Below are 16,994 nucleotides of genomic sequence, written 5' to 3'. Positions count from 1 at the left end.
ATGAAGTGTACCATTGAGCACGCTGGGTTCCAATGATCAAGTCCTTTATCTGGAAATTATTGTGAAATTTTTTTTAGCAGATGTGGAACATCATACATGTGCATGTGACATATCGCCATTGCGACATTAAGACCTCTTATGTGTAAAAAACACTTTGTGACGAAGCGTTACATGTTATATAATATTTATATTATTATTTTATCTATTTGTTATTACAAATGATATTTTTAGATATAACTAATCTTGGCCCTTGGGGGTACTCTGTTAAATTTTCAACATTCATGTTTCATAATTTTCCTGAAGGAAGACCCATAAGTTCTACGCATACAAATAAATAGTGAAGGGAAAAGAGTTCCATACAAAAATGTTCTGGAGAGCCTCTTGAAAATTAAGGAAATTTTCGTATGGAGACGAATTTTTTTGTTCTGTGGCCATATTTTTTTCACCGGCCCTTTGGGGTGCCCTAGTAAGTTTTCCACGTTCGGCTCTCTCTATAATTTTAATGACCTAGAATTTTTGACTTTTACGCGCACGGAAAGTATGGTGAAAAAGTCCCATACAAAATTATTGTTCAGAAGGAACCGATTTTGAGGAAATTTGGCGCAGACGTATTATGTAGGATACTTCTTTCCACGGAAAAAGAGGTCCTATGTGATTTTGAAGAAAACAAATCTACTTGCAGGCAAAAATGAGTAAAAAAAATAAATGCTTACCGTTTACCGTCTATTCCAGTGGAAATCAGATCTGGAATCTTCTAGCACCTTCCATCCTTTCATGAGGCCTGGAATATTCAGCAAACGGAATAAGTAAACTAGCGGTGATAGCTTAGTTGTTAAAACATAGCTTCCTTCCTATTCAGGGAGTCGGGGGTTCGATCCCGGGCACGCAACGCTGACTTTGCAGAGTTTGGAGAGTAGTTAGAACGATACACCGTTACACAAGTGTCTGATGTTATCGTTTCTTTAAGTCCAGGAGCCACATGTTCGGATGCTTTTTAGACCGTCTGAGATCTCTGACTAAGTAATCCAAACCATTTTGTAAAAAATTAGAGTAGATCTGAAATCGGCGGCGTCAAAATACAATAAGTAAGAAACCGAAACCGTTTTAAAATATGATAAAACAAAAAAAGTTGAATTCTGTATACCAGTGTGGTGTGAATTCGGAGGCCACTGTCCACCTTCGACGGCAAGAGACGAATGAACTGTATGCGGGTTAATTGCGAATTTTGAATGTGCCCACACGGGGAAAATGTATCTGCTTTCGAGAGTAAAGAACTAAAATGTTGGCTTCACTTCACCTATGCCTAATGTAGGCAGATAATATTTTAAGAAGCTCAGCGACTGTTACCTGTAAAAACTCGCATATCCCTTATTCAGTACAAGAGTAGGGAGTTTTCAAAAAAATATTTTTAGAGACCCCCACTTTTTTTCATGTAACATCCGCTAGGTGAATTTTTTTTCGTATAAAATATAGCCTTTGTCACCCGGGCCAATGAATCAATTGACACCTCATTCATCAAAATCGGCCCAGTAGTTTAGGCGCTATAGTGGAACACACACAATCTGTATACAAACATACATACATACATACATACATACATATATACATACTGTACAGTGTACACTTGTACAGGTTGCTAATGTACGACGGATGTTGCTGGATAGATAGCGCGCCGTGTTCTCTACCAGGGTAGGAAGAAAATCAAAGAAAATGTACACTAAAATATTCACGAATTTAAGCGACGGGCCTGCCCGCGAAATTCAAATTTAATTTGGTTTTTCGCAATTTGTAAACTAATACGACCACGTAGGCTTATGGTATTTTACTTGCGACAATGGCAGTATCATCCTCACAGGTTTATATAAAAATCTTTACTTGAAAGGGTCCAGTTTAAGAAATTAATTCTAGTATCGACTATTCTCACAAATTAGTATACATATATTAATTAAAATATACAATAAATTTTTACGCTTCGACAGATTTTCTTTACAAAAACTGTCAAACCTCAAATTAATTCCTCAGATAAAGTTATTTGACGATTGAAAAATCGGCCCTCAGAGAAACAAAATAATATCTACTCGCAGCCAAAAACTAGTAGGTAAAAATAAAATGCTTACCATTCATTTATTCTAATGGAAATCTGATCTGGAATCTTGTAGCACCTTCCACCATGAGGCCTGGAATATTCAGCGAATGGAATTAGTAAACAAGCGCTGATAGCTTAGTTGTTATAACGTATTTCTCCTGTTCGTGGGGGGAGGGGGTTCAATGCCGGGCATGTATCTGTTGTCGCAGGTATATTGTCAAAGCCGTGATATTATACGTACAATCTCACTAGTGATATTATAATTAAACGGTAGATTGTCAATTGACTTCATTTCTTACAATATTTGTCGGCCTGGTTTTAGTGTCATTGTAATTTCACAAGGTCATTATATGTAGTGACATTATGAAAAATCTAGGTATATTATTATGAGTGAAGTTGGCAGTGGGAGACGTCAAGCGTTCTGATTGGTCAATTGGAGCGTGTGCGAAATTTTCCGCCTAAAATTATTGTTTAAATGGTGTTTTGTTATTTTTTTTCATTAAATTTCTTTAAAATGTGTGATAGTCAACATTTGGAAGTGATTGAAACTTCACATTCATTAATATACCAAGTGAAAACCAGTGTGAGATTGTGGCACGAGAAGATTTCAACATAGAGCTACGAAAATATTGCAGTGGGCAATCTGATAAAGACCTGGAGAGTGGCATAGGCTACTTTTTATCTAGGAAAATCAAGGAGTTCCTACAGGATTTTTCAATATCTAAATCCACGCGGACAAAGTCTCGGGCATCAGCTAGTTACATTCTATAATAGTAATACAATAAAGTTTGCGATTTTTTTAAACGTGTCTATTTACTTATAACTCTATGATTGCCAAATTGACATCGGAAAGGGACCAATCAGAGGCGGCCTCACAATCTAACGACCAGTAAAATTGTCCAAATATCATTGCCTTACAATATCACTATGTAGGTACACTAAAACCAAGCCGTTCAATTGTAAGAAATGAAGTCGATTGTCGGTCTACCGTTTAATTATAATGTCACTAGTGAGATTGTAATATCACGGCTTTGACAATATACCTGCGACATATCTACCGTTAACTTTTCGAAGTTATGTGCGTTTTAAGAAATTAAATATCACTTGCTTTGACAAAATGAAGGAAAACATCGTGAAGTCTGCCAACTGGCAATGGGCCAGCGTGATGGACTCTAGCCTAATCCCTTCTCATTCTAAAAGGGAACTCGTACTCAGCAGTATAGTTCGCGACAGGTCGAGGTATGGATGCGGGGGGACGCCCCGCACGCCCACCCGCACAGCGCTAGCGGTCGCCCGCACCCGGATTGCCATCTGGACCAGTCGCGTACTATCGGTCGGCGATAGGTTGAGAATTGAGATGATAATGATTATCATTTTCAGTCTATTCAATATTATAAATCTGCCTCATATTCAACTTAGGCCACATCATCACTTTCCATCGGGCGTGATAGATTCTAGAGGATCCTCGCGCGGCTATAACAATGCACTCACCACCAAGAGCAGTGATAACCTAGTGGTTAAAATGTCAGCCTCATATTCAGAGTCAAACCACAGTTGGCCTAATAGACTACGAGTATTCTCACTGATAATGATGATGAAGCACCATCCGCCACGCTGCTTTTTTGCAAAAATTCTTTCTATACTTATTAAACAAATAAAATACTTACTCGCCTTCATCTCGTCATAAGAGTTTGGTTTCGTAAGCTCTCGCACGACCCCGTGCGCCATCTGAAGCATACAGCCTTTCGATGAAGTGTACCATTGAGCACGCTGGGTTCCAATGATCAAGTCCTTTATCTGGAAATTATTGTGAATTTTTTTTTAGCAGATGTGGAACATCATACATGTGCATGTGACATATCGCCATTGCGACATTAAGACCTCTTATGTGTAAAAAACACTTTGTGATGAAGCGTTACATGTTATATAATATTTACATTATTATTTTATCTATTTGTTATTACAAATGATATTTTTAGATATAACTAATCTTGGCCCTTGGGGGTTACTCTGTTTTTTCAACATTCATGTTTCATAATTTTCCTGAAGGAAGACCCATAAGTTCTACGCATACAAATAAATAGTGAAGGGAAAAGAGTTCCATACAAAAATATTCTGGAGAGCCTCTTGAAAATTAAGGAAATTTTCGTATGGAGACGAATTTTTTTGTTCTGTGGCCATATTTTTTTCACCGGCCCTTTGGGGTGCCCTAGTCAGTTTTCCACGTTTGGCTCTCTCTATAATTTTAATGACCTAGAATTTTTGACTTTTACGCGCACGGAAAGTATGGTGAAAAAATCCCATACAAAATTGTTCAGAAGGAACCGATTTTGAGGAAATTTGTGATTTTGTGATATGTGATTTTGAAGAAAACAAATCTACTTGCAGGCAAAAATGAGTAAAAAAAAATAAATGCTTACCGTTTACCGTCTATTCCAGTGGAAATCAGATCTGGAATCTTCTAGCACCTTCCATCCTTTCATGAGGCCTGGAATATTCAGCAAACGGAATAAGTAAACTAGCGGTGATAGCTTAGTTGTTAAAACATAGCTTCCTTCCTATTCAGGGAGTCGGGGGTTCGATCCCGGGCACGCAACGCTGACTTTGCAGAGTTTGGAGAGTAGTTAGAACGATACACCGTTACACAAGTGTCTGATGTTATCGTTTCTTTAAGTCCAGGAGCCACATGTTCGGATGCTTTTTAGACCGTCTGAGATCTCTGACTAAGTAATCCAAACCATTTTGTAAAAAATTAGAGTAGATCTGAAATCGGCGGCGTCAAAATACAATAAGTAAGAAACCGAAACCGTTTTAAAATATGATAAAACAAAAAAAGTTGAATTCTGTATACCAGTGTGGTGTGAATTCGGAGGCCACTGTCCACCTTCGACGGCAAGAGACGAATGAACTGTATGCGGGTTAATTGCGAATTTTGAATGTGCCCACACGGGGAAAATGTATCTGCTTTCGAGAGTAAAGAACTAAAATGTTGGCTTCACTTCACCTATGCCTAATGTAGGCAGATAATATTTTAAGAAGCTCAGCGACTGTTACCTGTAAAAACTCGCATATCCCTTATTCAGTACAAGAGTAGGGAGTTTTCAAAAAAATATTTTTAGAGACCCCCACTTTTTTTCATGTAACATCCGCTAGGTGAATTTTTTTTCGTATAAAATATAGCCTTTGTCACCCGGGCCAATGAATCAATTGACACCTCATTCATCAAAATCGGCCCAGTAGTTTAGGCGCTATAGTGGAACACACACAATCTGTATACAAACATACATACATACATACATACATACATATATACATACTGTACAGTGTACACTTGTACAGGTTGCTAATGTACGACGGATGTTGCTGGATAGATAGCGCGCCGTGTTCTCTACCAGGGTAGGAAGAAAATCAAAGAAAATGTACACTAAAATATTCACGAATTTAAGCGACGGGCCTGCCCGCGAAATTCAAATTTAATTTGGTTTTTCGCAATTTGTAAACTAATACGACCACGTAGGCTTATGGTATTTTACTTGCGACAATGGCAGTATCATCCTCACAGGTTTATATAAAAATCTTTACTTGAAAGGGTCCAGTTTAAGAAATTAATTCTAGTATCGACTATTCTCACAAATTAGTATACATATATTAATTAAAATATACAATAAATTTTTACGCTTCGACAGATTTTCTTTACAAAAACTGTCAAACCTCAAATTAATTCCTCAGATAAAGTTATTTGACGATTGAAAAATCGGCCCTCAGAGAAACAAAATAATATCTACTCGCAGCCAAAAACTAGTAGGTAAAAATAAAATGCTTACCATTCATTTATTCTAATGGAAATCTGATCTGGAATCTTGTAGCACCTTCCACCATGAGGCCTGGAATATTCAGCGAATGGAATTAGTAAACAAGCGCTGATAGCTTAGTTGTTATAACGTATTTCTCCTGTTCGTGGGGGGAGGGGGTTCAATGCCGGGCATGTATCTGTTGTCGCAGGTATATTGTCAAAGCCGTGATATTATACGTACAATCTCACTAGTGATATTATAATTAAACGGTAGATTGTCAATTGACTTCATTTCTTACAATATTTGTCGGCCTGGTTTTAGTGTCATTGTAATTTCACAAGGTCATTATATGTAGTGACATTATGAAAAATCTAGGTATATTATTATGAGTGAAGTTGGCAGTGGGAGACGTCAAGCGTTCTGATTGGTCAATTGGAGCGTGTGCGAAATTTTCCGCCTAAAATTATTGTTTAAATGGTGTTTTGTTATTTTTTTTCATTAAATTTCTTTAAAATGTGTGATAGTCAACATTTGGAAGTGATTGAAACTTCACATTCATTAATATACCAAGTGAAAACCAGTGTGAGATTGTGGCACGAGAAGATTTCAACATAGAGCTACGAAAATATTGCAGTGGGCAATCTGATAAAGACCTGGAGAGTGGCATAGGCTACTTTTTATCTAGGAAAATCAAGGAGTTCCTACAGGATTTTTCAATATCTAAATCCACGCGGACAAAGTCTCGGGCATCAGCTAGTTACATTCTATAATAGTAATACAATAAAGTTTGCGATTTTTTTAAACGTGTCTATTTACTTATAACTCTATGATTGCCAAATTGACATCGGAAAGGGACCAATCAGAGGCGGCCTCACAATCTAACGACCAGTAAAATTGTCCAAATATCATTGCCTTACAATATCACTATGTAGGTACACTAAAACCAAGCCGTTCAATTGTAAGAAATGAAGTCGATTGTCGGTCTACCGTTTAATTATAATGTCACTAGTGAGATTGTAATATCACGGCTTTGACAATATACCTGCGACATATCTACCGTTAACTTTTCGAAGTTATGTGCGTTTTAATAAATTAAATATCACTTGCTTTGACAAAATGAAGGAAAACATCGTGAAGTCTGCCAACTGGCAATGGGCCAGCGTGATGGACTCTAGCCTAATCCCTTCTCATTCTAAAAGGGAACTCGTACTCAGCAGTATAGTTCGCGACAGGTCGAGGTATGGATGCGGGGGGACGCCCCGCACGCCCACCCGCACAGCGCTAGCGGTCGCCCGCACCCGGATTGCCATCTGGACCAGTCGCGTACTATCGGTCGGCGATAGGTTGAGAATTGAGATGATAATGATTATCATTTTCAGTCTATTCAATATTATAAATCTGCCTCATATTCAACTTAGGCCACATCATCACTTTCCATCGGGCGTGATAGATTCTAGAGGATCCTCGCGCGGCTATAACAATGCACTCACCACCAAGAGCAGTGATAACCTAGTGGTTAAAATGTCAGCCTCATATTCAGAGTCAAACCACAGTTGGCCTAATAGACTACGAGTATTCTCACTGATAATGATGATGAAGCACCATCCGCCACGCTGCTTTTTTGCAAAAATTCTTTCTATACTTATTAAACAAATAAAATACTTACTCGCCTTCATCTCGTCATAAGAGTTTGGTTTCGTAAGCTCTCGCACGACCCCGTGCGCCATCTGAAGCATACAGCCTTTCGATGAAGTGTACCATTGAGCACGCTGGGTTCCAATGATCAAGTCCTTTATCTGGAAATTATTGTGAATTTTTTTTTAGCAGATGTGGAACATCATACATGTGCATGTGACATATCGCCATTGCGACATTAAGACCTCTTATGTGTAAAAAACACTTTGTGACGAAGCGTTACATGTTATATAATATTTATATTATTATTTTATCTATTTGTTATTACAAATGATATTTTTAGATATAACTAATCTTGGCCCTTGGGGGTACTCTGTTAAATTTTCAACATTCATGTTTCATAATTTTCCTGAAGGAAGACCCATAAGTTCTACGCATACAAATAAATAGTGAAGGGAAAAGAGTTCCATACAAAAATATTCTGGAGAGCCTCTTGAAAATTAAGGAAATTTTCGTATGGAGACGAATTTTTTTGTTCTGTGGCCATATTTTTTTCACCGGCCCTTTGGGGTGCCCTAGTCAGTTTTCCACGTTCGGCTCTCTCTATAATTTTAATGACCTAGAATTTTTGACTTTTACGCGCACGGAAAGTATGGTGAAAAAATCCCATACAAAATTGTTTAGAAGGAACCGATTTTGAGGAAATTTGTGATTTTGTGATATGTGATTTTGAAGAAAACAAATCTACTTGCAGGCAAAAATGAGTAAAAAAAAATAAATGCTTACCGTTTACCGTCTATTCCAGTGGAAATCAGATCTGGAATCTTCTAGCACCTTCCATCCTTTCATGAGGTCTGGAATATTCAGCAAACGGAATAAGTATACTAGCGGTGATAGCTTAGTTGTTAAAACCAAAACAGAATCACTGATTTACTTGATTGAAAACTCTTATCAAAATTAGGTTGAAAAACTTTCCACGTTTTAGATTTAAATCGGTTATTTCCACAAAACGCCGCGCCGGTGGTTCGATATTGCTTTGTTTACGTTTCAAAATAGAAAAACACCTTCAATTCTTGTTGCAACATGATCCGCGAGGTAATATCGGTAGTAAGAGCCATTTTTTGCAAGCGATAACCAAATCATTTTAAAATAAACAAGCACGTAAGACACACCGCTGTCTTCTCATTATTATTTTCAATGCAGAGGGTACTTTTAATTACCTCGATTAAATTCTTTTAGCTTTCTAAGACTAGTGACTCACTAAATTAATCATCAGGCTTCTCTGGAGCCCTAGGGCATCCCACTTCTGATAACGTAAATAAAACTGTGTATGAGAAGATAAATAAAATTCAATATCGTTGCCTCAGAATCATCCTGGGTGCAATGAAGTCTTCCCCCACTAACGCTCTACAAGTTGAATGTGTTGATCCTCCTTTACATCTCCGACGGCAATACCTATGTGACCGCTTTGTCAGCAAAATGTTACAGCTTTCCTCTCACCCACTGTGGACCAAATTAGAACAGTTGTCGCAAGTCCTTAGCCCACGCAATCCTTCTTCTTATCTATTGGATAGTTTCCGTAAATTTACCAATCTCCCTCATCCCTTGTTATCTTTACCAAAGAATCCTCTATTCTCCACAGCATATAAAGCCCTGATTTTCAATCCCTCTGTGGTTACTGATCTTGGTTTGGTCAAAGGAGCCCCTGATACTAATTCAAAATTTCAAAGCTTAGTTCATCAAAATTGGTCAAATCACCTTCTTATCTACACTGATGCTTCAAAGCAAAAATGCTAAGCCATTCAGATGGATTGTTGGAGCTAGGATCACAGTAGTTGAGGGTTCTGCGGAATCTTCTTATGTTTTGTGATTCACAGAACTTAGTCCTGCCAAACTTTTTCTTTTTTGACACCATTCTTTTTGTTTTAGCGTCAATATGTTTGTTTTTAATAAAATTCTCTTCTGTCATATGGGCGGTGTACTCTTTCTCTGCTGCCACCCTCTGGTTAAACAAATCTTTGCATTCCCCATCCCACCAGGGAGGGGAAGGCAAATGATTTGAAACAGAAAGATTTTTAAGAAGAAGAACTAAGAGATTTGACAAAGAGATCATAGTAAATCAAGAGGTTTCCATCACACGAAAGGTCAGGTAGAGAGTCCATCAAGTCATCTACAGACAGCATAGCGAGACCAATCTACTTTCTGTAATTTATATTTTAGCAAAGGGTCAGGGTTGGAGGGAGGGATTGATCTATTGTTTAGAGTTAGGATGATTGGGAAGTGATCGCTACCATAGGTACTGGGAAGAGTTTGCCAAGATAGCTGAGATGCAAGGGAAGTCGAAGAAAGAGATAGATCTACTGCTGATTTTGGGTTCTAATTGGGATAAACTCTACGAGTCGTAGAGCCATCATTCAGGATACAAAGGTTCATATCCTCAAAGATGTCAATCAACGATGGAGCGAATCCGTCACAGTTATAACACCCCCACAAAGTATGGTGGGTGTTAAAATCACCCATAATAACAGTTGGACTGGGAAGAGAAGCAAGGATAGTTTCAATTTCTGGAATCAGGGATGGGTTTGGGTGAGGGATATATAAAGAGAGGAAGGAAATATTTACAGCTCTCACAGCAACAGCATTAATCTGATTACTGTGAGGGGGGATAGGAAGAGAAGAAAAGGAAAGATTGTGCCGGATGAATATGGCACTACCTGCATAGCCGTCATCCCTGTCATCCCGCAGACAGAAGAAACCAGGAATCCGAAATCGGGCTCCAGGCCTCAGCCATGTCTCCGAGATGGCAATTATGACGGGTCTATGCAAATTAATTAAGGAAATAAGGTCTTGTTTTCTAGGTCTGATGCTTTTACAGTTCCATTGTAGTAGAGCTGTTGGGGCCGTTATTTAAAATTTTGAAAAGACGGGAAAGGTTTTGGGCAACGTTGGGCGGTAGTGGGAGTTCGCTGCATGGAGCAACGATGCTCAGGAGCAAAGCGGAAAGGTTTTCTAACATTTTCCCTTGGGAAGGAGGGAAGTCGGGTTGACTGTTGCCAAGAGCACAGCCATTGGGTTGGGAAGAGGGTGGGTTGTTAATAACAGCTTCGTGAGCCTGTTTATTATAACCCTTTGGTAAGGGAGCACGGAGGCGAGGAGAACGGATAATTGTTTCCCGATAAGATTTTTTGGGCGTGGTACACAAAGCAAAACAAATCGGTAACCCGGCAACACAACGAAGCATTATGTGTGTGCATAACTCGTTTACTTATTCTTTTACACCTATCTCTCTTTAACGCATTGTCGGTCTCTTTTCACCATACCTACTTGCAATAATTACAAATTACATATTTCGCTGATTTCCCCACAGCAGGCACTAGGCGTAGTATTGCCGCTTACCCACGCTGATAGAATCCGATCATCGAAGCACAATAATGTCATAGTAAAATGGCCTTAAACCACCTTGAGATAACGTCTAAAATTCACGACTTTAATTTGCAGTGCTGGCTGTAGATATGTGGACGAATTTAAGCTTTAAAACAAGTCAGTTAAGGTCTATTATAGTTATACTTCATCGCTGAAATGTTTCGAGCTCACAAAACAATAATTTTTTTTTTAAATCTACCCTACCTATTTTATAAATTATTGTCAAATAGAACTTGAGCACGCGGATTAATAGATTCTAGTAGTGAATTCATTTATGGTGTACTAGCCGATGCTCGCGGCTTCGCCCGCGTGGATTTAGGTTTTTCGAAATCCCGTGGAAACTCTTAGATTTTCCGGGATAAAAAGTAGCCTATGTGCTAATCCAGGATATTATCTATCTCCATTCCAAGTTTCAGCCAAATCCGTCTGGTAGTTTTTGCGTGAAGGAGTAACAAACATACACACACACACACACACACACACACACATACACACACACACACACATACAAACTTTCGGCTTTATAATATTAGTGTGATAGCCGATGCTCGCGGCTTCGCCCGCGTGGATTTAGGTTTTTCGAAATCCCGTGGAAACTCTTAGATTTTCCGGGATAAAAAGTAGCCTATGTGCTAATCCAGGATATTATCTATCTCCATTCCAAGTTTCAGCCAAATCCGTCTGGTAGTTTTTGCGTGAAGGAGTAACAAACATACACACACACACACACATACACACACACACACATACAAACTTTCGGCTTTATAATATTAGTGTGAAGTGTGATTGTGTTATTTTTCACACTGAATAACTACTGAACTTCTCACCACCGTGGAACACCTATTTATCTTTGTTTAAAAAGCAGAGATTGTTATTTGAGTGCAATATTTCGATAACCGAGATCGATGATATCGGTAAGTAAACAAATATAACCTACTCGTATTGAAATTATGTTTATGCTTTTTACTTATGTGTATTTAGTATTTTCTAAATGTTAGCGTAATGTTTTTAATCCATTTAATACTTTTAATCAGACGCATTATAATATAACAATGTAACCAATATACTAAATACTAGCCAATGCCCGCGACTTCGTTCCCGTGTATATAGGTTATTAAAAATCTCGTGGGAACTAATTAATTTTCTGGGATAAAAAGTAACCTATGTATTAATCCAGGATAAAATCCTTTACAGATGAATACCGTGCGCTTGTGGGTCTGTCACTACGGAGAAACGGGGCATGTAGACAATTGTTGACCTAGGCCCAAACCATCAACTTATAAGATGGAGTCACATCACCACCAAGACATCGTTGCAATGCATAGCGTGGATTCCTTTTTAAAAACTCAATCTCCTCTGCAAACTGTGCGGAAGCATTTGCGTGCTGCCGGAATACACTACGAAGAAAATATTACAAATGGTTTGCACCGGGAACATAGACTTTCATTTTGCAATGGAATATATAAACTGTGACTGATGTAATTACGTTGTTATTTTTACCAATGAAAAATCTTTTGAGTCGGACAAGGATGGACGTAAAATACTATAATAGAACTACAGGCAAACGATATATTCTTTGAATAAAGTGGTAACTTCAACCTGGGTCTGAGTCTCTTCAATTTGGGATAGCATAGACTTGCTGGAATATGGTTACTAACATGACGAGTCGATTACAAAAAGTAATAACTAACGAGGGTGGCCTACCTTTATATATTATTAATTAAAGTATAGGTAAATAATTTAATTCTATTTGTGAGTGATATTATTGTTATTGCAGTTAGAAGTTATAATTGATTTTGATTTCTAACTAAGTAATTAACATGTTGATTCATCTCACAAACCTAAAAGTAACCCAAAACGTAAATAAAACATTACGTTCATACTTGACTGACTTTTAGTATACTTCACATCGGTATTGGTTTTAAATTACTATAGGAGTAATAGGAGTAGATAAAGTATGTCAATTTTTTTTCCTCTTTTGGCTCAGACTATTTCTTATGAAGTTAGTTTAATTTTAATTATATTATCTATGTCGGATCGAGCCGAGGATTGTTTAAGAATTGATGAAGGCAAGTGAAGATCCTTAGGGTCTGCTTCGATCACTAGGCGATCTTCAGACGTGTTAAGAACAATACTTCCGTTTACTGCATGTCACAACTACCAGCGTAACTAGGTAAACCTAACCTAACCTACCTAGACCGGCTCCTCCACCCCTTACACCGGTCCCAAACCAACCATCTAACCTAACCACCACAATAACAACTCGTTTAACCAACAGTACCACTTTAGGTAACCACTACTCTAAAACCTACAGTACGACAGACTATTCCTACTGAGAAGTGTCCTCGGCAACAACCGGACGAATAATGCCTCGCTACGCACAGCGTGTCTGATTTTATAGTCCAACGACGACAGTGGGGAGATGACGTAATGCTCAGTGAGCAAAGTATTGACAGCTAAAAGTCGGTACCGCCGACATCTAGAATTATTTTAATTATGGATTTTAATTTATTAAAATTTTCAAATTATCAAATATTTATTTGATTTATAATTATAATATTTCCTTTAAGTTTATGTTTTATATCTTCTTTAATAGCTATACCTTCTGTTAACTTGATGTGTTAATTGTTTGACAAGCGTCTTATTTATTTCTTGCTTATTATAATAAATTATGAACTGCACAAAAGACAAATAAATAACTTCTAAAATAGAAAAGTTTTATTATTTTTGTTTTTTCTTGCTTATAATTATATTGTTTGAAAGTATAATAATTTTAACTGTATAAAGAAGACAAAATAAATAATTACAAAAATAAAAAAGCAATCCCCCACTAGGATTGGAACTCACGGCATGTTTAAGAACGTCAACACTATTACCACTCGGCCATCAGAACTATGTTAACCAAAGTGAAATTTGCAACCCTATACGACTGGTAAGGTTATCTAGAAGTGTGAGTGAGTGTAGTAAGTGTGAGTGTATCTATTATCGGATAGCATCGCGTCGTATCTTTGTGTGTTATACATACGCTCGCATTAGTATGCTCTGTCAAGCGAATTATTTTTCCGAGTGTACTAGGACGAGATGAGTTTGCGGGATGAGAGGAGTTAACAGGACGTAGAGAAAATGTAGGAGAGGAGAACAACTCCCTTGTCATCTCTGCATATGACCTGCGGACTGGGGGAAACCGTGATGATGCTTCAGCGTATGATACATTGTCCTGAGACATAACCGATTTAATACTTTGTTGTCGTGAAAACTCCGGACAGTCCTTACTTGATGCAAAGTGGCTACCTGAACAATGCAAGCAGGTAGCATTTGCTAGTAAAACATCGCAAGTATCTCCTGTGTGGGGCTGAGCGCACCTGTAGCACCTGGGCTTGGACCTACACTGTGTCTTAATGTGACCAAAACGGCAACAGTTAAGGCACTGAATCGTGGGATATTTGTATGTCTCCACAGGGAGCGATGTATAAAAAGAGAAAATTCGGGTCGGGAGCGTCTGGCCTCTAAAAGTTACAACTACCGACTGGGTGGGCACCCATTCAGTAATGCCTTCGTTGATGGTCTTTCGGTTGAGACGACGGGCTTTCAGGATCTCTCCACAGCCAGCCGGCAGAACAACAGAGTCGACAAATTCCTGCATTGACCAATCTACTGGAACGCCACGTACTAAACCCATCCTAGTTATATTAAATGTGGGTATAATTGCCTTGTATTTTGTGAGTGGGAGTAAAGGGCTGACCAAAAAGTCGTTAGCTGCTTGGGCAGTACTAAACTCCACGCTAATTTTATTGCGTCCCACCATCATTGATAATATTTGCGAATTTGTTAGTATGCAAAAACTGACCGAATTTAAGCGCACGGATAGTTACCCCTGCGGATGGGTCTGCGACGTCTCTCGAGACGTGAACAATGAACGGACCTTTGTCGTCTCTTAAATAACTTTTAGGGCCTTCGGCAAAGGAAGGGTGAGTAAACAATGTTTGTATGGATGGTTGGGTTGAATTTATGTCCGGGTTTTTACTGCTATCTGCAGCAGGCTCATCTGTTACGACAGGCCGCTTCCGGGAGGAAGCCGCCTGTCGAGACGCGTTACACGCATCTTTGTTTGGTGACCCATCAGGGTCTGGGGGCTCCGGAGGGGGGTCCACCTCCATTCTCAACACTCACAGTTAGTTCCACCACCAAAAAACACTAGTAAAACACAAAAACCGGCTACTTTTAACAAAAAAAACACTCCGAGAAAGCACCGCACGTGCGTCAGCAAACGCCAACACAGACGAAGTCGTCAAAAATAATATAAAATTATTAAATTGTCAAATGAAGGTAGTTTGATAAAATCGATATTTGGCTCATTCGATGTCATACAATCTGTTGCTAGGAGGCCAACAAGATTGAACTTGCATAAATACGGGTGTTTTGAAGGTTTTAGTTTAGTCTCCATCTGAGATTCGGAGCGATATCGCATATTTTCGGTATTTGGATAGTGAACTGGATAATTAGATGTTGTGATAGCAATCACGCTCTAATTAAATTATTTATTTTGGCATTAGTTTGTTTAGATTAAAACTCTCGGATAACCTCTACACATTAAACTTGTGTTTTTTTTTGTGTTGGTTTTGGGAGGACATTTCAATAATTCGATAAAAATATTTAAATAATACCTGCTTTTCTGAGTGACGCCAATATACGGAACCCTTCGTGTGCGACTCAGAGTCACACTTGACCGGTTTTTTCTTTGTTTCAGATCCTGTAGCGCCATTCAATATGGACTTTTCGAATCCACCACCTATTTTACGAACTGAGTGAGTTTTATTTTATTTTATTGTAGCTGTCATTCTGAATGTTTTTCTTACATGTTGGGGGTGAGGCCATAGAGAAGCATGGAGAGGCACTAGCTGTCTCTCTAGATATTTTTAAGGCTTTCGACCGGGTCTGGCATGACTGCCTTCTTAGCAAACTTCCGGCATACAGTCTTCCATTGAGCTTGTGCGACTGGATACCTGACTTCCTGAGCGAAAGATACTTCTGAGTAGTCATTGATGGCTGCTCGTCTGAACTCATGGTTACTAATGCCGGTGTTCCTCAGAGGTCTGTTCTCTCCGCTACTCTCTTTCTGTTGCATGTAAACGATCTGCTACGACCCGGAATCGTTGGGTACGCAGACGACAGCACAGTAATGGAGAGATACATATCCAGTCCACGCGCTAGTAGTTCTGAGATCATCTCAGGGAGGCAATGGTACTGCGGTTAAACTTTGCCCTGAAATACGTTTCAGATTAGGGGTGATGCCAATTTGGTAGAGTTTAACGCTACCAAAACACAGGCGTGTCTACTCACAGCAAAACTGAGTCCTTTTACCTTGACTCCCACTTTCCGGAATATATCTATTAATATCACTGATCACATTGACACGCCGCGCCAACTGATAACTTTGTATCAAGCACCAGTCAGGTCGTGCATGGAGTACTGCAGTCACCTCTACGATGGCTCCGCTAAGTACCAACTAGCGGCTCTGGATGCCGTTGACCGTCGAGCTAGGAGACTTATAGGCGAAGACTCCTTTGTTGGCAAAACTTCAAAGTCTCGATCACCGCCGTAAGGTCGCCGGCTTGTCGGTGTTTTATAGGATATATTTCGGAGAGTGTGAACAGGACCTTTTCGATCTTGTCCCCCCTTCACCATTTTACTGCCGAACCGCAAGACGTCGGGCGAGTTTCCATCCTTATGTCGTCGACATTCCATCTACACGCACGAAACGTTTTGCGTCTTCATTCCTCATACGCATGGCTAAGGTTTGGAATACTCTTCCGCGATCTGTGTTTCCTACCAGTTACAATCCGGGTATCTTTAAAACAAGAGTGAATAGGTAGGTACTTTCTAGGTAAACGCGTCCCATCTTAGACCACATCATCATTTTCCATCAGGTGTGATCTTGCCTATAGTGAATAAAAAAAAACATATTTTGGCAATTCAACTTTTGATTATTTTCATTTCATCCATATAATGAAAAATCTGTATAATATAAAAAACATACAGTTGAATTAAGAACCTCC

At 38.9% G+C, this 16,994-nt stretch overlaps 2 long non-coding RNA genes across 2 annotated transcripts; both read right to left on the bottom strand.

Annotated features, from left to right (window-relative positions):
• Positions 1–2,141: 2,141 nt before the first annotated feature.
• On the bottom strand, positions 2,142–4,781 carry LOC123879956. Its single transcript, XR_006799117.1, has 3 exons — positions 4,507–4,781; positions 3,754–3,883; positions 2,142–2,177 (listed from the first exon to the last, which is right to left on the bottom strand). It is a non-coding gene; the product is annotated as an uncharacterized LOC123879956 (long non-coding RNA).
• Positions 4,782–5,934: 1,153 nt separating this feature from the next.
• On the bottom strand, positions 5,935–8,368 carry LOC123879959. The gene is made up of 3 exons (XR_006799119.1): positions 8,302–8,368; positions 7,547–7,676; positions 5,935–5,970 (listed from the first exon to the last, which is right to left on the bottom strand). It is a non-coding gene; the product is annotated as an uncharacterized LOC123879959 (long non-coding RNA).
• Between the last annotated feature and the right edge of the window lie 8,626 nt (positions 8,369–16,994).

Source organism: Maniola jurtina, chromosome W (assembly GCF_905333055.1).
Source record: "Maniola jurtina chromosome W, ilManJurt1.1, whole genome shotgun sequence".
Classification (NCBI taxonomy): Eukaryota; Metazoa; Arthropoda; class Insecta; order Lepidoptera; family Nymphalidae; genus Maniola; species Maniola jurtina.
The sequence above is the reverse complement of the archived record's forward strand: the minus strand, read 5'-3'. Positions and strand labels throughout refer to the sequence as shown.